Below are 22,588 nucleotides of genomic sequence, written 5' to 3'. Positions count from 1 at the left end.
CAGCAAGTGAGGGTTTATTAAGGGCCCTTCCCCCTTCCTGGAAAAAAGTAATAGCAGAAATTTTCTTTAAGGGTCCAGCCTTAATGCCATCTAGGATCCCCAGATGGGTCCTCTTCCATCCATGGCATGGCCATGTGTGTATCTGATGACCATGTGTGGAATCTCACTTAGGGCCTGGGTGCAGGAACTCCCAACATAGATAGTTCCTGCCCCTGGCAATGGTTTGTGGGTTCAGAGGCCCACAACAGGCAATTGCAGAATTCTCAACTTATGGCTGGATCCTGGCTTAGATTGACATTTATGGTGGGATAACAGTCACTATCGACCATCTTGCACTGCCATCCATGATGAATGGGGATAGTTGGAAACAATGGCAAGTGTATCTTGGGTGTTAAGTTTGCTCAACTGTTTTCTTTTCAGATCCAAATTTATATTTGAATCCAATTCAATCTATACTTCATGAGAGACACCAATGGAATAAAATAATGGCAAAAACCTGGAGATATATATATATATATATATATATATATAGTGCCTTCAACATGACAGACATTCCAAGCCACTTCACCAGTGAGTGCCAGACTGTCCAAGAGTAGGAAGCAAAGTTCAGGAGAATAATTTGTTCAGCTGTCAATTGGAATAGCATAGACTGAAGGAGCTGTTTGGGCATGGGTTACAAGCAGGATTTTAGACATGTTGTAAGAGAACTGGGAGGGGTAATTGATTGTAGCATTACCCTTCCATGTCTTAGAGCTTAATACAATCAAACAGACTTTATTTAACATCTCCATTTCCTTACTGGCTGTAAAATCAGTTTGGTCATCACCTGCGATGCCCATCTACACTTGAATATCTGGCTGATGTTCAATGTTTGATATTCACACTGGAACTAATTGGTGAGGTGAGGAGTAGATAAGGCACCTAAAGCATCTCTCAAACTATGACCCAGTAAGGAGTCAGGACCTTCAAAAGAAGGAGGGGGACAGAATGGGATGATGCAGTGGGCTTTCAATCCTGGGCTGGGTTAACATTCAAACCTCATGCAAACAGATAGAGTAAATAAAGACAAACTGTTTCAAATGGCTGAAGGGTTGATAACCAGAGAGCACAGATTTAAGGTAATTGGCAAAAGAACCAGAGACAATAAGTGAAAAAACCTCTTTACCTAACAAGTGGTTAGGATATGGAACACACTGCCTGATGGGGTGGTGGATACAGATTCAATAATAACCTTCAAAAGGGAATTAGATAAATACTTGAAGGAGAAATAAATTACAGGGAAATGGGGAAAAGCGGGAGAGTGAATTGCAGACTCATTGAGCTGAATGGCCTTTTCTTTGCTCTACGATTCCAAAATGATATGATTCTATGTGCTCCCATGGCCTCAAGATTCTTCACAAGAACATGGAAGTTAATGGAAGCAATGCAAGTGGCTTTCCCCTGCGTCTGGCAACATATGTCGGACCCTCTACCATTTGGAGTCAGAAACTAGGGGCTGGATTTTTCCTGACATTGTTGGGACCCCAGAAGTGGCTGTGGCAGGACGTTGCTCGTGATCTTCCTGTAGGATGCCAAATAAGAAGCCACCTCCAGGAGCCCAGTCCAATTAAGGATGGCGAGCAGATCAGTGAAGTGGGAGGCCCAATCAGAAGGCCCACTGCGATGTCCAGCCGGCAACACCTCCAGGATAGGTGGGCGCTAGTGAAGCAGGCAAGAGACTATAAGGGTGCCTCAAAATGGAGGCACTCTCGACAGTGCTGTAAAAGGTTCAAAATCCCTAATTGTTTCATCTGTCAGGCCATCATTGGGGAGGGGCGGAAACCCTCCACAGAATGGCCTGTGGCCATGGCTCTGGCCATCACATCCCAGCGGGTCTGTGCTAGGGTGATGGAGAGGAGGCATTAATGGCCTCCCCTGTCTGCCACCAGGAGGCTACCTCCAGTTAATTCCAGGCTCCTGGCTCCAGGCTCTGACCTCAGCGGGGTCCCAACTGCCATTGAGAAGATCCCAGCAGTGGTGACATTTCTGCCCCAAGTGGCCCAATAATGGGCCTAATAGGCCACCCACCACTTCTGGGCAGGTAGCCTCTGCTGTGCTCACCCTGCCTCCGGCATGATCACTCAGAGGCAGGAGCGAGCTGGGTAGTCACCCTGACACGTTATTTTCCGATTGTGCTTCCGGTTCCACCCCCTACCCCACCTTTGGGGGACCAGGAAAAATCAACCCTCGAGTGCTACCAACAGAGCCCCAACTGCAGTTGAACCAACAGATCAAGGAAAGTCTTTGTCCTCAACTGCAGGGCGCTGGCTAAAGTAGTAGACTGTGGCTTTCAGCTTTCATTTGTTCTCTGTCTCCTGTTCTTGTGCAAGATTGATGTGGTGACATTGATTTTCTTGAAGTGGTCGATAGTTTTAGGGTCAAAATGAATTATTGCCACCGTGGAGTAAGTGAGCAAGCACCTTAATGATGCCCAGGAGAAACGATAACAAGCCCTATCCACTGATCGCTGAGATGTTGCTGTCACTTTTTTAAAGTATTTAACGAAGATGGAATGCAGGTGAAGAATGCATTAGATTTGATGAATTGAAAGATTTTTAGTCATGATCTTAAAGGGTTTTGAATGAAATGATTAAAGCTCACTAATAATGACCCTAAAGGCCTTTGTCACAGAAAGTGCTGTAATATTAGAATCAGGGAAACAGAATTGCTGAATGGTCATATTGATGTGTGTGAGCATTGGAATACAACTGAGAATAAAAACTTCTCATGGGCCAATGGCTATATTGAGAATACAGAGACTCAAGAAGCTCAACACCACCCAGAGTAAAGTAGTCTGCTTGATTGACAGCTGATCCACCACATTAAACATCCATTCCCTCCGCAACCAGTTCATCGTGGCTGCAGCGTGTACCATCCACAGCATGCACAGCAGCAACTCACCAGGGCTTCTGCAGCAGCGCCTCCCAAACCCACAAACTCTACTACCTGCAAGGCCAAAGGCAGAAGATGCATGAGATCACTGTCTACACAAAGATCCCCTCCAAGTCACACACCATCCCGAATTGGACATATATTGCCATTCCTTCATTGTCATTGGGTTAAACTTTTGGAACTCCCTCTGTAATAGGACATTTAGGATTACCTTCAGCACATGGGCTGCAGTGGTTCAACAAAATCTTCTCAAGGGATGGTCAGAGGGTCAGTACTAAGAGTGTGCTGCATTGTCAGAGGATCAGAGCTGAGGGAGTACTGCACTGTCAGAGAGTCCGTACTGAGGGAGTACTGTGCTATCAGAGGGTCAGTACTGAGGGATTGCTGCACTGTCGAAGGGTCAGTATTGAGGTAGCACTGCACTGTCAGAGGGTCTGTACTGAGGGAGCGCTGCACAGTCAGAGGGTACTAAGAGAGTGCTGCACTGTCGGAAGGTCAGTACTGAGGGAGTATTGCACTGTCAGAGGATCAGTACTGAGAGAATGCTGCATTGTCAGAGGGTCATTACTGAGGGAGTGCTGTACTGTCAGAGGTGCCAGCTTTTAGATGAGATATCAATCAAAGGCTGTCTACCTTCACAAGTCCTATGGCACTACTCAAAGAAGAGCAGGGGAATTCTTCTCGATATCCTGGCCTATATTTATCTTTCAACCAATGTCACTAAAACAGATTATCTGGTCATTACCTCATTGCTGTTTGTGGGAGCTTGCTGTATGCAAATTGGCTGCACCATTTCCTACATTACAGCAGTGAATACACTTAAGAAGTGCATCTTTGCCTGGAAAGAACTTTGGGATATCCTGAGGTTGTGAAAGGTCCTACATAAATGCAAGTGTTTACTTATTTCTAACTCAGCAACTCAATGGTAAACTCACTGAGCCATCAGAAGAGCTTGTTATACAACATTCTGGCAGCTCATCACATTGTTGCTAGGCGCTTGACTACTGTTGACAACAGTAATCAAAAGCCTTGTTTTAAATTAAATACCTGTATTTGAAATCATTCATGATTAGGGCTCCAAGATTGTTGAGACTGCATTAGATCAGCTTCTGCTGGGACATTTCGATGCAGTGGCTGATTTCATGTAACTGGGCAAAAATGTCAAATCCCAATTTCCTACAGTACATATGCCTGGAATCACATCATAAAACAACAGGGAAGAAAAGTCTGTGCTCTTATGGATACATTCTGTGCACAACAGCAGTGATCCCAGTGTGTTTTACTGCTGCTTTTACAACCTAAGGGTTGGTAAACCACTAAACATTTTCGAATAGCTTGCAGATGGTGAAGAAAAGGCACAGGTGCCAGGCAGGGAAGCAGTTTTGCATAAGTTGTGCATTCAGAAATATTTTTCCCAGTGTAGGAGCAAAAAAAGAAACAAATTGTCAAAATGAATGAATAAATAATTTTTCATTTATTTTGTGGGGTCCTTATTCTACAAATTTAGCTTGGGTTCAGCATCCCATCACTTCCTTTGACTAGGAGAGAGCCTTTACCTGTTCAATATCTGGCTACTTTGTATGGAACCCAGAGGTCAGAGAACCTTCTTCACTGTATTTTGGTTTCCGTATATAATCACATGCCCTCACGTAATCTTCCGAGACTTCAGAAAGCACTAGACCATGGATTAGGGTAAAAGTTGTAAAGTTGATTGATTAAACAGTAAATGAACCAAGTCATGATGCATTGTTAATTTATACTCCCTTGTAAAGACAGTAAATAACAGAAAGAAAGACTTGCATTTATACAGCACCTTTCATGACCTCAGGATATACCAAAGTGCTTTACAGTCAATGAAGTATTTTTGAAGTGTAGACACTGTTGTAATGTAGGATATCCAATTTGCCACAGCAAGATCTCACAAATAGCAATGTGATAATGACCAGATAATCTGTTCTACTGATGTCGATTGAAGGATAAATATTGGTTAGGGAACCAGGGAGAATTGCCCTGCAGTGGTCTCAATTTTTTTTTTGATTCGTTCTCAGGATGTAGGTGTTAGTGTCTAATAAGTTCCCTGTTGATGGATGTTAAATACCTAGTAATTGATTAGTTAATTGTACTCAGATGTTTATAAAGAGCCAGACAGCACTGGCTGGGTGTTATTAGGAATGGAGAAGTAAGCTCTGTGGTAAGCAATAAACAGTCTCAATCAAAGCATCCTAGTCTTAGTGTTTTCACAAACAGGCTTGGAAGTTTCTCTAGCATTGGCAGCAGAGGATGGTTACCTGAAAGTGAAGAATGGAGACTAAGATGTTTTCAGACAAGAGATTAGAATTGGAGTTATCATTTCTTGGGAAGGTTGCAATTGAAGGTTTTTTTTTGAAGAAAGGTGTAAGGCGTTGGGATACGATTTTCCACCACTGTTTTGTGAAGCAGAACCTTATGATCAATGGAAGAATGAAATTGATATATGGGTACGGGTTATGTCTTTACCAAGAAGGAAACCAGGAATAGCCCTTGCACTTTCACTTCCCACCAGAAGCAAGGTCAGGGACAAAGTGTTCTCGGAACTAGAGGTTTATGGATAAAATTTATATGAAAGATGGCTTATCGAGTGCCTATGAGGTGAGGTCAGACTTTGATAAATTTAGATAAATGTATGGTTCTTCTATAGGAAAATATATTATGGAGTTTAACTGATGATATGCAAGGTTGCAGTGATTCTACTTGGCAATTCCCAAATCACTACTTGCCTTCAAATTGTAGGATTGTGATGGGATATTGAACATGGATAGGCTCTTGGGTATTAACTGGAGATAGATTCCGTGAAAAAGATATGCTTTTTGATCAGATGTTCGACACCCTGAAAACATTTTTGAGAAAACATTATTTTCCGCTGCTTTCATGGCAAATAATGGGCTCTTCAGTGGTGACACCAAAGATGGAGGACACAATGTTATCAGCATTTCCAGGCGATTCAAATATGGGACCCAAATGTCGGTACGAAAGGAGAATCACAAACAAAATGAAGGAAGATAGAAACCCTTTTGGCAGCTATAACAGATTGTAGGAATTGGGCAATTATGGCAGAAGGATGAACCCCAGGAATAACTAAGGGGTAGTCAATAGGTGTTTCTGATATGACTCAAAGTATCACTATGTGTTGAATTGTCCAAAAAGGAATAACAGGGTTTTTGAGATGACACATGACGTGGAAGGTTCGGAAGGCAAGGATGACGCTACTGATCAATCATAAGGAATTGTACTGGTCACGAGAAGCTTCAGTCCAGTAATGACTGTCCTAGTTGCCGATTCATTCAATTGTGCAGCACTAGACAGTGGGTGTATGTCCACGGTATGTGGAATGCACTGGTTAAGGTGTTACATGGATTCTTTAAGTAAGGAAGACCGAAGTAAGCTCAAAGAATATGACAGTTCTACCTATTTCAGGTTTGGGGATGACAACACGTTGAAATCACTAAAAATAAAAAGTGGTAATTCCACGTACAATAGCTTGGATAAACCATTTTATTAGTATGGATGTATTATCCCCTGAAATACCTTTACTATTATGTAAGCTATCTATGAAAAAGGCTCAGATGAAATTGGATATGGAACATGATAAGGCGGTTGTCTTTGGGAAATCTATAGCTTTGCAGTTTACAGTCGGGACCTAACATCTCTAAGCAGGATGTTACAGAAGTATTAATGGCATCCGGTAGTAGGGATTTAAAGGAGAAAAAGCAAATTATTTCAAAACTACATCAACAGTTTGTATATCCAGCTTGTTGTAGGTTGAAGATTCTGTTAAAAAATGCAGAGGTGATAGATGATGACTACACTAAACTCAGCAAAGATCTCAGTGAAAAATGTGATATCTGTAAAGCAAATTACCATTGCAACCCCGAGTGAGTCCCCCATAAAGGGACTTTAATGAAACTGTAGTGGTGGACTTGAAGGCATGGGATAAAGACAAAAACCTTTTTCTTCTTTATAGACATAGCGACTCGATTCAGTCTGTCAACGGTAATTTATAGTAAAGACAGAAAAGTAGTAGTGGACAAGATAATGGAAAGGTGGATCGGAACAGGACTGGGAGCACTGGCTAGGTTTCTAACTGACAATGGAGGAGAATTTGCCAATGATGAGTTCAGGAGTATGTGTGAAAATATGAATATTATAGCAATGCACACAGCAGCAGAAAGTCCTTTCAGTAATGGGATTTGTGAGAAATCATGCTGTTATTGACAAAATGCTCCGAAAAAAATTTAGCCGACCAACCAAATTGAAAGTTGACGATTGCTCTGGCATAGGCAGTACATGCATAAAACACGCTTCAAAGAGTTGGGGGCGATAGCCCCATCAATTTGTTTATGGTAGGAATCAGAAAATACCTTCAGTAATTTGGGATCATCCCCTGGCTTTAGAGGGGACTACAATTAGTTCAATTTTTGAGTAAGATTTGAATGCCATGCATGCAGGGAGCAGAGCATTTATTAAGGCAGAAGTTTCAGGAAAATAATCAGGAGAGCTTTGAGGTATCAAATCAGGCCATCAGAAAAGAATTTTACTACTGGGGACATGGTGTATTACAAAAGAGAAGGGGCATAAAGAATGGAGAGGCCCAGGAAAGGTTAGAGGCACTGATGGCAAAACGGTAATTTTGCAACATGGGAACCAAACTGTTCGAGTACATTCATCGCAGCTTTTTGGCATTGATTATACATTGACAGAATCTGAACAAGTGTTGGACACTGATGATGCACCATGTACTTCGCATACACATATGTCAGACCTTTACGAGCAACAGATTGTGGTAGATAACGGGCTGAATGAGAGTGGACCAAGTGATAGTGAAGATCCAGATAAGGCCATTTATCCCAAAGGTCAACTACCGAAAGTTGGGACTAGAATGACATGTATGCCAGAAGGGACTAGTGAATGGAGGGAAGCCACTATTATAGGAAGGGCAGGAAAGGCCACAGGGAATTACAAACATTAGTTGAATGTGCAAGACAAGGGACAGGATATCAGACCTATAGATTGGCAAATGAAGTGAAAATGTAGAAGGCCAGAAAACATTGTGTAAGTTCAGACAGTGGGCCTGAAAATGATCATAGTCCAAGGAAAAGGTCACGAACTTGTGAAAGGATGTCTGCTCAAAGGAGGGACAGATCGATTGTAACAGTCCGGAAAGGGATAAGAAATCTGGTAGGGGTCGTGGTTTTACAAGAGCAAGGACCAGAGAGCGGGCAAGGAGCACCACAAGAAGTAGGAGCCCTTACGATAGAGAAGCTCTAGTGGCTACTAACAAGTTAGATGGTAAGTTGGTAAAGGATGCAAAACAAAAAGAGCTTGATAGTTAGAGAGTTTGGCATATACACAGAGGTGCCAGATAGAGGACAACTAGCACTGTCCCATAGATGGATCTGTACAGAGAAAGTACTTCCTGATGGTATGTATAAATCTAAGGCCAGACTTGTAGTTCAGGGATTTGAAGAACGACTAGGCAACCAAGAAATTAGAGTGGACTCCCCAACAGCAAGAAAAAAAAGTTTTAGGATATTCCTAGCCCTTTTAGCGACACACTCATGGAAATGTAAGTCCATTTACAAAAAAGCAGCATTTTTGCAAGAAAGGTAAGTATTTTTAAAGCCACCAAAAAAAGCTGTAGATGTAGAGGGGGAATTATGGAAGTTAAACAAGTGTGTTTATAAGCTAAATGATGCATCCAGGATGTGGTATTTTTCAGTTAGGTTCATCCTACTAAAATCTGGTTGTATTCAGTGAAAAGCGTATCCGACAATGTTTTATTGGTACTGTGGGGAGGAACTGCAGCATTTGAGAAATTTGTGGTAAAATTCCACAGGAATTTAAAATTGGAAGTCGGGCTTCTGGAGCTTTTAAATATAAAGTGTTGAGTATTAGGCAGACTAAGTTGGGGGTAACTCTAAATCAACAGTCTTAGCTGTTTTATACAGCTGTTTTAGTTCTACTTCTGCTCAATGGTGATGTTATGACCTCAGTTGAGACCGTTAACTTTAAAACAAGAGATATGAGCTCCGCAGCCTCATTAAAGAATTGCATGACAAGATTTACTATGACTAAACTGAAAGTTAACCTTAACTAAACAGTATTTAGAAGGTAGCCAATATACTAAATTATAGAGAAAGCTATTTCCTATTAACGTATTAAAACATTTGAAAATCCCACACCACATTTGTATATGCACAGCAAAATGGCTAGCTTTGTAGTTAAAAGTCCCAACTTCTCCCAGTTACAATGGGTTGAATCTCCCAATGTCCTCTTCATTCATTTCTTCCAAGCACATTTGACTTGAACTTCCATTAATAAGGCAATCTCTGGCAATTCCGCAAACCTCAACTTTCGAATCAGGTTCAAGTCTTAGCAGTCTTCACTGTATCAGTGTTCTGAGAACAGTTGTTTGCTCTTTCTCTCTCTCTATCCTGAAGTTGCCTTTGCTGGTTTTCATGTCTTCTTCTCTTCCTTGCAGCCTGTTGAATTTATCCAAAACAAAAGTCAATAGCCTTTGCCTTTCATGACATTCAGAGTCCATAAGTTCGACCATAGAAAAACCACCTGAGCCTTCCTTTGTCTCCAGGTATTAGCAATTGTAACTAGCATTTGCATTTTTAGAGCCCCTGGCTCCCTGTTTATGATCGGAGAGACTGGGAGAGTGAAACACATTGTCCATTAAGTATTACAACCTTGCACTCTGCTTTCAAAAAGGTCTTTGATCTGGTAACCAAGACCCCTGGCTTGTCTCTGGGCAGACTTGGTGTAAGGTCATATGTCTCCTCTGAATCCATTTTATACTACATTAAAGGTCACAGTTTTTAAAACATATGAACACTGGACTTTGCAGTATTGTTAACAGTGATCACCATTGATGGTGAAGGACTCGGTGATGTTGATGAACAAAGAACAAAGAACAGCACAGGAACAGGCCATTCGGCCCTCCAAGCCTGCGCCGATCTTGATGCCTGCCGAAACTAAAACCTTCTGCACTTCTGGGTACCGTATCCCTCTATTCCCATCCTATTCATGTATTTGTCAAGATGCCTCTTAAACGTCATTATCGTACCTGCTTCCACCATCTCCCCCGGCAGCAAGTTCCAGGCACTCAGCACCCTCTGTGTAAAGAACTTGCCTCGCACATCCCCTCTAAACTTTGCCCCTCGCACCTTAAACCTATGTCCCCTAGTAACTGACTCTACCACCCTGGGAAAAAGCTTCTGACTATCCACTCTGTCCATGCCGCTCATAACTTTGTAAACCTCTATCATGTCACCCCTCCACCTCCGTCGTTCCAGTGAAAACAATCCGAGTTTATCCAACCTTTCCTCATAGCTAATGCCCTCCAGACCAGGCAACATCCTGGTAAACCTCTTCTGTACCCTCTCCAAAGCCTCCACGTCCTTCTGGTAGTGTGGCGACCAGAATTGCACGCAATATTCTAAGTGTGGCCTGACTAAAGTTCTGTACAGCTGCAACATGACTTGCCAATTTTTATACTCTATGCCCCGACCGATGAAGGCAAGCATGCCTTATGCCTTCTTGACTACCTTATCCACCTGCGTTGCCACTTTCAGTGACCTGTGGACCTGTACGCCCAGATCTCTCTGCCAGTCAATACTCCTAAGGGTTCTGCCATTTACTGTATACTTCCCACCTGCATTAGATCTTCCAAAATGCATTACCTCACATTTGTCCGGATTAAACTCATCTGCCATTTCTCCGCCCAAGTCTCCAACCAATCTATATCCGGCTGTATCCTCTGACAATCCTCATCGCTATCTGCAACTCCACCAACCTTTGTGTCGTCCGCAAACTTACTAATTAGACCAGCTACATTTTCCTCCAAATCATTTATATATACGACAAACAGCAAAGGTCCCAGCACTGATCCCTGCGGAACACCACTAGTCACATCCCTCCATTCAGAAAAGCACCCTTCCACTGCTACCCTCTGTCTTCTATGACTGAGCCAGTTCTGTATCCATCTTGCCAGCTCACCTCTGATCCTGTGTGACGTCACCTTTTGTACCAGTCTGCCATGAGGAACCTTGTCAAAGGCTTTACTGAAGTCCATATAGATAACATCCACTGCCCTTCCTTCATCAATCATCTTTGTCACTTCCTCAAAAAACTCAATCAAATTAGTGAGACCTCCCCTTCACAAAACCATGCTTCCTCTCGCTAATAGGTTTGTTTGTTTCCAAATGGGAGTAAATCCTGTCCCGAAGAATCCTCTCTAATAATTTCCCTACCACTGATGTAAGGTTCACCGGCCTATAATTTCCTGGATTATCCTTGCTACCCTTCTTAAACAAAGGAACAACATTGGCTATTCTCCAGTCCTCTGGGACCTCACCTGTAGCCAATGAGGATGCAAAGATTTCTGTCAAGGCCCCAGCAATTTCTTCCCTTGCCTCCCTTAGTATTCTGGGGTAGATCCCATCAGGCCCTGGGGACTTATCTACCTTCATGCTTTGCAAGACACCCAACACCTCCTCCTTTTTGATAATGAGATGACTGAGACTATCTACACTCCCTTCCCTAGGCTCATCATCCACCAAGTCCTTCTCTTTGGTGAATACTGATGCAAAGTATTCATTTAGTACCTCGCCCATTTCCTCTGGCTCCACACATAGATTCCCTTCTCTGTCCTTGAGCGGGCCAACCCTTTCCCTAGTTACCCTCTTTCTCTTTATATATGTATAAAAAGCCTTGGGATTTTCCTTAATCCTGTTTGCCAATGACTTTTCATGACCCCTTTTAGCCCCCCTGACTCCTTGCTTAAGTTCCTTTCTACTGTCTTTATATTCCTCAAGGGATTCATCTGTTCCTAGCCTTCCAGCCCTTACAAATGCTTCCTGATGCAGTTGGAGATCATGGGGAAATGGCTAGGCTTTCTCTGATTCAAGACAGTCATTATCTGGTAATTAAGTAGTGTGAATGTTGCCTGCCACCTATCAACCGAAACCTGGATGTTATGCAGGCCCAAGTTTCTGCTTGGTTTGGCTGCTTCATTATCGAAGGAGCTGTGAATGGAGCTAAACACAGTGAAGTCAGTAGCGAACGGCACCACTCCTAAGCTTTAATCAAGAGAAGGTCATTGATAGAGTCATAGTGTCATAGAGTCATTACAGCACACAGGAGGCCATGTAGAGCAATTCAGTCAATCCCATTCCCCCACTTCATCCCTGTTGGTCTGCAAGTTTATTTCCCTCAAGTGCCCATCCAATTTCCTTTTCAAATCATTGACCATCTCAGCTTCCACCACTCTCGTAGGCAGCGAGTTCCAGGTCATTGCCACTCTGTGTAAAGAAAAAATTTTCTTCCTCACATTCCCCCCTGCATCTCTTGCCCAAAACCTTAAATCTGTGTCCCTGAATCCTTGTACCACCAGCTAATGGGAAGAGATTTTCTTTGTCTACATTATCTAAACACATCATAATCTTGTACACATCTATCAAATCTCCCCTCAATCTGCTTTGCTCTAAGGAGCCCAACACTCAGTTTCTCCAACCTAACCTTGCAGCAAAAATCCTTCATTCCTGGAATCATTCTCGTAAATCTTCTCTTCACCCTCTCAAGGACCCTCGCATCCTTCCTAAAGTGTGGTGACCAGACTGGATGCAATACTCTAGTTGTGGCCTAACCAGAGCTTTGTAGAGGTTCAGCATAACTTCCCTGCTTTTGTACTGAATGCCTCTAATTATGAAGCCCAAGATCCCATATGCTTTGCTAACCATTCTCTCAATATGTCCTACTACCTTCAAAGATCTATACAATTGAACCCCCAGGTCCCTCTGTCCCTGCATACTCTTTAGAACTGTGCCATTTAGTCTATATTGCCTCTGCCTATGCCTTCTGCCAAAATGTATCACCTCACATTTCTCTGTATTGAATACTATCTACCACTTGGCTGACATTCTGCTAGCCTATTTATGTCCTGTTGCCATTGATTGGTATTCTCCTCACTGTTCACCATACCTCCAAGTTTGTATCATCGGCAAATTTTGAAATTTTACTCTATTTCAATATCCAAGCCTGATGAGGTAGTTGATGAAGGACTCTGCCCTGAGGAACTGCAGTAATGTGCTGGAGCTGTGATGACAGATCTTGAGTAATCACAACCATCTTCCTTTGTATTAAGTACGAGTCTGTCCAGTTTTTTCTTTTTTCTTTTGACCTACAATAATCCCAGTAACAGTCTTATGTGGAGCAGTTTTGGGAAGAGACAGTAAACGGGACATTTAATAGAGATGTTCAAAACCATGAGAGGTTTTGATAAAGTAGATAGGGAGAAAATGTTTCCGCTGGCCTGAGAATGCAGATTTAAAATAATTGGCAAAAAAGCCAGGGGCAAATGGGGAGACTTTCACTCAACGAGTTTTCATGACCTGGAATGCACTGTCTGAAATGATAGTGGAAGCAGATTCAATGGTAACTTTCTAAAGGGAAATGGATAAATACGAAAAGAAAAAATTGCAGGGCTTTGGGGTAAGAGTGGGACTAATTAGATAACTCTGAGAGCAGCACAAACATGATGGCTGAATAGCCTCCTGTGCTGTATGATTCGATATCATTGGAATAATTGTATGCGTACACACAGATCTTGTGTGAGGTTATACTGCCGTCGCTGTTGGTTTGTGAATCCGCTCTGCAGTATGAACAGGATGAATTCAGAGCACAGACAAGCACATAATACAAATAGGCTATTAAACAAGTGCTCATTTTAAATAACATGTACAGCCTGACTTTCCAACAGCACACATAGTCACGGACTTGGTCCTGGTTGGATAAACACTCAGCTCGTTGGCAGGAACCCATCTAGACAGATGCTTCAGGTTCTCATTGAGTCTGTTAATTATTATGCTAATGTTTAAGTCAGAAAACTGAATAACTGTATCATTAGCAAATAATTCACAGTTGGTGTGTTTAAAAGATCATTAATGTAAATTGGGGTAGAAATAAGAAAGTAGTGGGCAAAGCAGAGATCCTCATAAAACCAGTCAGGAGGTTGGCAGTGTCACACTTACATGATCTACCCCACCACCCCTTTCTGTTTACTATCAACCCAACCTCAAACACAAATAAGGGCCTGTTATTGAAAATTCAGAGAGGCCAAGTTTGCAGAAAAATTTTGCTGGCAGGGGTAGGTGTGGGGGTGTGCAGGGAATGTGGTGGAGGCAGATGGGGTGGTGGCGAGGGTGAGAAAGAAGTCAAAGGTCATTTTGAATCAAGGCAGTGACCACCTGTTCTAAAAGGTTCCTGCGGAAAGCTGCATGTCCATGTGCAAAACTGGCTCATAAATTTACACAGGATTTGTCTCGGGTTCTGGAACTAAGGCGAGTAGATGGAGTTAAGATATCAATCCGCCATATTCTAATTGCTTGAGGGCTGAATGGCCTCCCTCCTGTTCCTATGCCAATTTTGCCAAGTCTTGAGGCAAAAGAAACACAAACACACACAGTAGTTACTCATGCACTCGATTGCTGTTTTTTGGGATCTTGCTGCGCACAAGGTAGCCTCTGTGCTTCCCTCCACTAAAAACAATTACTTCATTTTGAAGGAATTTATTGTGTATGAAGTACTTTGAGAGGTTTCTGAGAACCATGATGAGGTGTTATTTTGCATGTCCAGTTTTGGATTTGGCGAGCTCTGCAAAAATTACAGAACATTTGCGGCTTGATACTGTGCATTTGTCAAATGTATACAGCACCTGCTACTTCGGCACAGACTCGGTGGGCAGAAGGGCCTGTTTCAGTGCTGTATCTCTAATCTAATCTAGAAACGGGGAAATAACAGCACCATTTCAATTGGGACTTTTTGGTTGCTGGAAGCTGATGGCTGATCCTAGCCATTAAGATTCCCATCACCATTATCCCTAAGAATCTTTCTTGAAATGGATTAACCCAAGCACATGAAATGCACTAAAATAACAGCATAATACTGCAGATGCTGGAAATCTGAAATAAAAACAGAAGGTGCTGTAAATACTCAGCAGGTCTGGCAGCATCTGTGGAGAGAGAAGCAGAGTTAACGTTTCAACTGTGACCTTTCATTAGAACTGGCAAAGATTAGAAATGTAACAAGTTTTAAGCAAGTGGTGGGGGGGGGGGGGGGGTGGGGGAAGAGAACAAAAATCAAGGTATGTGATAGGACAGAGGGCCGGAGAGATTTACTGACAGGGAGGTCCAGGAGCAAAGGTAAAGAGACACCTTATCAAACACCAGGAGAGAAATAGAAAGCAATAAAGGTAAACCCCCGCTTTACTTGCTTCAAACCTATTACATTTCTAATCTTTAGCAGTTCTGGTGAAAGATTACAGACCTGAAACGTTAACTCTGTTTCTCTCTCCACAGATGCTGCCTGGCCTGCTGAGTATTTCCAGCACTTTGCTCTTATCACATGAAACGCACCCTTTATTTTCAATCCAGGAGGAAAGCAAAACAGTTACAGACACCACTAACCCACATAGCAACCATCGCAGAGCTCCTGGAAAGTACCCGATCTGCACCCCTGGGGTCTACCTCCCTTTGCTCTGTAAGGTTGCCAACTCTGTTTGGACATATCTCTGGAGGTTTCATCACAAGGCCTCCTGCCTCCAACCACCCTGCCCCCGCATTCTCACCATTGGTCGTTCAAATGTCCATCCTCATGATTCTCTGCCTTTCTACACCAATCAGAAAGGGAATAGACACCTCATTACCCAATTAGATGATTCTGGACTGACAGACAAATAACCATTTTTACCCACCTTCAATATTTTTATAACTAGTAAGCAAAAGTATTCAAACAAACATTTTTTGGAAACACAATTTTTTAAAGCCCCTATAGATTTTCTCCCAGTTTGCTTGCAGCATTTCCTGGAGATTGATCTTTACTTCCTGGAAACTCCAGGGCAATCCTGGAGGATTGGCAAACCCAATTCTTCCACCACGTTGCTGGGCCTGGGGAGATTTCTGCAGAAGAAAAATACTGCAGCTGCTGGAAATCTGATATAAAACCTGGAAATGCTCAGCAGGTCTAGCAGCATCTGTGGAGTTGGAAACAGAGTTAACCTTTTAGGTTGATGGCCTTTTGTCAGAACGCAGACAGGTCCTTGAGCTGCAACATTAACTCTGTTTCTCTCTCCACAGATGCTGCCAGGCCTGCTGAGAATTTTTAGCATTTCCTAGTTTTATTTCAGGGTCAATTTCTCCTCTTTGCTAGATTTTCCATGCTTCCCTCTCCTTGTTCTGCTATAAGCATTCTCACCTCCTCTGGATCCAATTTTAGCTTCTTTCTCACCTCCTTTGAACATGCAAGGCCATTACCTTTTCTCATTTAATCACTCCTGCCCTCTACCCTATCACAGACCTCTCGCTCTTTCTCCTCTGCCCGCTTTTGCTTAAATGCTGCCCAACTCTAACATCTTCCAGTTCAGGTGAAAGGTCATTGACTGACTGGATACGTCAACTCTTGTTTCTCTCTCTCTACAGATGCTGCCTGAACTGCTGAGGGTTTTCCAGCATTTTCTGTTTTTATTTTGCAAAAAGTGGCTCACTGTGTGAAGCATTTTGAGGTTTTTCTTTAACATGATAAGGCTGTATGATTTTCTTAGTTTGTAATTAAGCTTAGTTAGAAGTTGTAGTGACTTGAAGACGCCAAGATTTCAGGGAAGACTGAGGGAAGTCAGCATTTGCACAGTTGTGAGGTATTTACCAAGTCATCATCTGCCTACTCAGGTGACTGTAAAAGATCTCATGGCACCTCTTCAAAGAAGCACAGGGAAGTTCTCCCGGTGTCCCAGCCAACTTTTATCCCCCAACTGACACCACCAGAGAAAGGCATGTGGGCTTAGAGGGCACTGGACCAAACATTATAGAAGGTCCAGCAGCAGGAACGCGGGGAGAAGCCAGAGTAGGCAGTGCTCAAACTGAAGAAGTACGCCACCAAGAAGTGAAGGAAGGCAACGCACTTCCAGGTATCACCAAAAGCATAGAACCATCCGTAAAATGTGAGAATATTTGGCCAAAATGGATGAAGTGGATCGAGGTGAAGACACTACAGGTGAAGAGCTGTTTCATACGATCACCCCCGTGGAACAGGTCCATTCCATCAACAAAATGGAAGTTTTCACAACACTTCAGAATGTCTACCCAAATAAGGCTGGACAACAACGACTGAGAGTGAAGGTTGACACTGGTGCAAGTGCCAACACACTACCTTTCCGCATTCTCAAGGACATGTACCACAAGGTATAGCTGTCTGTGGTCCAACACACCAGCACAAAGCTTCCGACATAAAATAGCTCAACAATAAAGGCCTAGATTTCCTAGACCTGAAATGCAGGTGCAAAGAGTCAGCATGGTCTACTCAGATATTCTACATAGTGGATGTGTCAGGACCAGCATTAGCAGGCTTGCCAGCATGCAACAAACTTAACATTGTCACCCACAACAGTCAAAACAGGTGAGCACCCATTGGATCAGTACGAGACCTCCAGAGGTTGTACCTGGACCAGTTTAGCACAATTGCTAATTCCCATGGGGAAGGTACAACACTGTCAATCAACTTACTGCGAAAATGAAACAGGCACATTTGAGGAAAGTTGAAGATGGAACCGTATGGAATGGAAAAGCAAGGCGTCATTCGACGAGTTCAACATTACAATGCCTGGTGCAGCTCTACCACGACCGCAAACAAGAAGGACGGTTCAGTTCTACTATGTTTAGACCCAAGGAGGATAAACAAAGCCTTTGAAATGTCCTCATAATATACTAATGCTAGAAGAGTTAAACATAACATTTGCTGGAGCGAAACACTTTTCAAAATTAGTCCGTATACTTGCGAAGAGGTTCGCAAGAGCTAACAACGTTCAGAACTCCCTTTTTGCAGGTACTGTTTCCTTTTACCATTTACCATTTGGGCTGTTTGTCAGCCAGCATATATTTCAACAGCATATAGACCGGACAATGGAACGAGTCCCGGGCTGTGTGTGTATTATGGACGACATTGCCATAGTAGGACATACAGAAGAAAGCATGATGGAAACCTACACTTATTAATGGAAATAACCATACCTCCGCGACTGGCTTTCAACATCAAAAAGTGCTCCATCAAGACTGATCACATAAATTTCTTCAGTGCCACTTACTCAAGTTCAGGTGGATCCTGGCAAGATCGGACATACTGGGCGGCACAGTGGCGCAGTGGTTAGCACCGCAGCCTCACAGCTCCAGCGACCCGGGTTCAATTCTGGGTACTGCCTGTGTGGAGTTTGCAAGTTCTCCCTGTGCCTGCGTGGGTTTCCTCTGGGTGCTCCGGTTTCCTCCCACATGCCAAAGCCTTGCTGGTTGATAGGTTAGAATTAGAATATTACAGCGCAGTACAGGCCCTTCGGCCCTCGATGTTGCGCCGACCTGTGAAACCATCTGACCTACACTATTCCATTTTCATCCATGTGTCTATCCAATGTCCACTTAAATGCCCTTAAAGTTGGCGAATCTACTACTGCTGCAGGCAGGGCATTCCACGCCCTTACTACTCTCTGAGTAAAGAAACTACCTCTCACATCTGTCCTATATCTATCACCCCTCAACTTGAAGCTATGTCCCCTCGTGTTTGCCATCACCATCCGAGGAAAAAGACGCTCACTATCCACCCCATCTAACCCTCTGATTATCTTATATGTCTCTATTAAGTCACCTCTCCTCCTCCTTCTCTCCAACGAAAACAACCTCAAGTCCCTCAGCCTTTCCTCGTAAGACCTTCCCTCCATACCAGGCAACATCCTAGTAAATCTCCTCTGCACCCTTTCCATAGCTTCCACATCCTTTCTATAATGCGGTGACCAGAACTGCACGCAATACTCCAGCTGCGGTCTCACCAGAGTCTTGTACAGCTGCAGCATGACCTCGTGGCTCCGAAACTCGACCCCCCTGCTAATAAAAGCTAACACACCATATGCCTTCTTGAATTAGAATTAGAATTAGAATTAGAATATTACAGCGCAGTACAGGCCCTTCGGCCCTCGATGTTGCGCCGATCATCTGACCTACACTATTCCATTTACATCCATATGTCTATCCAATGACCACTTAAATGCCCTTAAAGTTGGCGAGTCTACTACTGTTGCAGGCAGGGCGTTCCACGCCCCTACTACTCTCTGCGTAAAGAAACTACCTCTGACATCTGTCCTATATCTTTCACCCCTCAACTTAAAGCTATGTCCCCTCGTGTTTGCCATCCTCATCCGAGGAAAAAGACTCTCACTATCCACCCTATCTAACCCTCTGATTATCTTGTATGTCTCTATTAAGTCACCTCTCCTCCTCCTTCTCTCTAACGAAAACAACCCCAAGTCCCTCAGCCTTTCCTCGTAAGACCATACCAGGCAACATCCTAGTAAATCTCCTCTGCACCCTTTCCAAAGCTTCGACATCCTTCCTATAATGCGGTGACCAGAACTGCACGCAATACTCCAGGTGCGGCCTCACCAGAGTTTTGTACAGCTGCATCATGACCCCGTGGCTCTGAAACTCGATCCCCCTACTAATAAAGGCTAACACACCATATGCCTTCTTAACAGCCCTATTAACCTGGGTAGCAACTTTCAGGGATTTATGTACCTGGATACCAAGATCTCTCTGCTCATCTACACTACCAAGAATCTTCCCATTAGCCCAGTACTCTGCATTGCTGTTACTCCTTCCAAAGTGAATCACCTCACACTTCTCCGCATTAAACTCCATTTGCCATCTCTCAGCCCAGCTCTGCAGCCTATCTATGTCCCTCTGTACCCTACAACACCCTTCGACACTATCCACAACTCCACCGACCTTCGTGTCATCCGCAAATTTACTAACCCACCCTTCTACACCCTCATCCAGGTCGTTTATAAAAATGACAAACAGCAGTGGCCCCAAAACAGAACCTTGCGGTACACCACTAGTAACTAAACTCCAGGATGAACATTTGCCATCAACCACCACCCTCTGTCTTCTTTCAGCTAGCCAATTTCTGATCCAAAGCTCTAAATCACCTTCAACCCCATACTTGCGTATTTTCTGCAATAGCCTACCGTGGGGAACCTTATCAAACGCCTTACTGAAATCCATATACACCACATCCACGGCTTTACCCTCATCCACCTGTTTGGTCACCTTCTCGAAAAACTCAATAAGGTTTGTGAGGCACGACCTACCTTTCACAAAACCGTGCTGACTATCGCAAATGAACTTATTCTTTTCAAGATGATTATAAATCCTGTCTCTTATAACCTTTTCCAACATTTTACCCACAACCGAAGTAAGGCTCACAGGTCTATAATTACCAGGGCTGTCTCTACTCCCCTTCTTGAACAAGGGGACAACATTTGCTATCCTCCAGTCCTCCGGCACTACTCCTGTCGACAATGACGACTTAAAGATCAACAACAACGGCTCTGCAATCTCCTCCCTGGCTTCCCAGAGAATCCTAGGATAAATCCCATCTGGCCCAGGGGACTTATCTATTTTCACTCTTTCCAAAATTGCTAACACCTCCTCCTTGTGAATCTCAATCCCATCTAGCCTAGTAGGCTGTATCTCAGTAATCTCCTCGGCAACATTTTCTTTCTCTACTGTAAATACTGACGAAAAATATTCATTTAACGCTTCCCCTATCTCCTCTGATTCCGCACACAACTTCCCACTACTATCCTTGATTGGCCCTGTTCTAACTCTTATCATTCGTTTATTCCTGATATACCTATAGAAAGCCTTAGGGTTTTCTTTGATCCTATCCGCCAATGACTTCTCGTGTCCTCTCCTTGCTCTTCTTAGCCCTCCCTTTAGATCCTTCCTGGCTAGCTTGTAACTCTCAAGCGCCCTAACTGAGCCTTCACGTCTCATCCTAACATAAGCCGCCCTCTTCCTCTTGACAAGCGCTTCAACTTCTTGAGTAAACCACGGCTCCCTTGCTCGACAACTTCCTCCCTGCCTGACAGGTACACACTTATCAAGGACACGCATTAGCTGCTCCTTGAATAAGCTCCACATTTCGTTTGTGCCCATCCCCTGCAGTTTCCTTCCCCATCCTACACATCCTAAATCTTGCCTAATCGCGTCATAATTTCCTTTCCCCCAGCTATAATTCTTGCCCTGCGGTATATACCTGTCCCTGCCCATCGCTAAGGTAAACCTAACCGAATTGTGATCACTATCGCCAAAGTGCTCACCTACATCTAAATCAAACACCTGGCCGGGTTCATTACCCAGTACCAAATCCAATGTGGCATCGCCCCTGGTTGGCCTGTCCACATACTGTGTCAGAAAACCCTCCTGCACACACTGGACAAAAACAGACCCATCTAAAGTACTCGAACTATAGTATTTCCAGTCAATATTTGGAAAGTTAAAGTCCCCCATAACCACTACCCTGTTACTCTCGCTCCTGTCGAGAATCATCTTCGCTATCCTTTCCTCTACATCTCTGGAACTATTCGGAGGTCTATAGAAAACTCCCAACAGGGTGACCTCTCCTCTCCTGTTTCTAACCTCGGCCCAGACTACCTCAGTAGACGAGTCCTCAAACGTCCTTTCTGCCGCTGTAATACTTTCCTTGATTAACAATGCCACACCCCCCCCTCTTTTACCCTCTTCTCTGTTCTTTCTGAAACATCTAAATCCCGGAACCTGCAACATCCATTCCTGCCCCTGCTCTACCCATGTCTCCGAAATGGCCACAACATCAGGATCCCAGGTACCAACCCATGCTGCAAGCTCACCCACCTTATTCCGGATGCTCCTGGCGTTGAAGTAGACACACTTTAAACCAAGTTCTTGCTTGCCAGTGCCCTCTTGCGTCCCTGTAACCTTATCCCCTACCTCACTACTCTCAACAGCCTGTACACTGGCACTGCAATTTAGGTTCCCATTCCCCTGCTGATTTAGTTTAAACCCCCCCGAAGAGCACTAACAAATCTCCCCCCCAGGATATTGGTACCCCTCTGGTTCAGGTGAAGACCATCCTGTTTGTAGAGGTCCCACCTACCCCAGAAAGAGCCCCAATTATCCAGGAAACCAAAACCCTCCCTCCTACACCATCCCTGCAGCCACGTGTTCAACTCCTCTCTCTCCCTATTCCTCTCTTCGCTAGCACGTGGCACAGGCAACAACCCAGAGATAACAACTCTGGTTGTTCTCGCTCTAAGCTTCCACCCTAGCTCCCTGAATTTCTGCCTTAAATCCCCATCTCTCTTCCTACCTATGTCGTTGGTGCCTATGTGGACCACGACTTGGGGGTGCTCCCCCTCCCCCTTAAGGATCCCAAAAACACGATCGGAGACATCACGTACCCTGGCACCTGGGAGGCAACACACCAACCGTGAGTCTCTCTCGTTCCCACAGAACCTCCTATCTGTTCCCCTAACTATGGAGTCCCCAATGACTAATGCTCTGCTCCTCTTCCCTTTTCCCTTCTGAGCAACAGGGACAGACTCTGTGCCAGAGACCTGCACCCCATTGCTTACCCCTGGTAAGTCGTCCCCCCCAACAGTATCCAAAACGGTATACCTGTTGTTGAGGGAAACGGCCACAGGGGATCCCTGCACTGCCTGCTGGTTCCCTTTCCTTCCCCTGACGGTAACCCATCTACC

The sequence above is a fragment of the Heterodontus francisci genome, chromosome 10, assembly GCF_036365525.1.
Source record: "Heterodontus francisci isolate sHetFra1 chromosome 10, sHetFra1.hap1, whole genome shotgun sequence".
In the NCBI taxonomy this organism is placed as follows: domain Eukaryota; kingdom Metazoa; phylum Chordata; class Chondrichthyes; order Heterodontiformes; family Heterodontidae; genus Heterodontus; species Heterodontus francisci.
Note: the sequence above shows the minus strand (reverse complement) of the source record.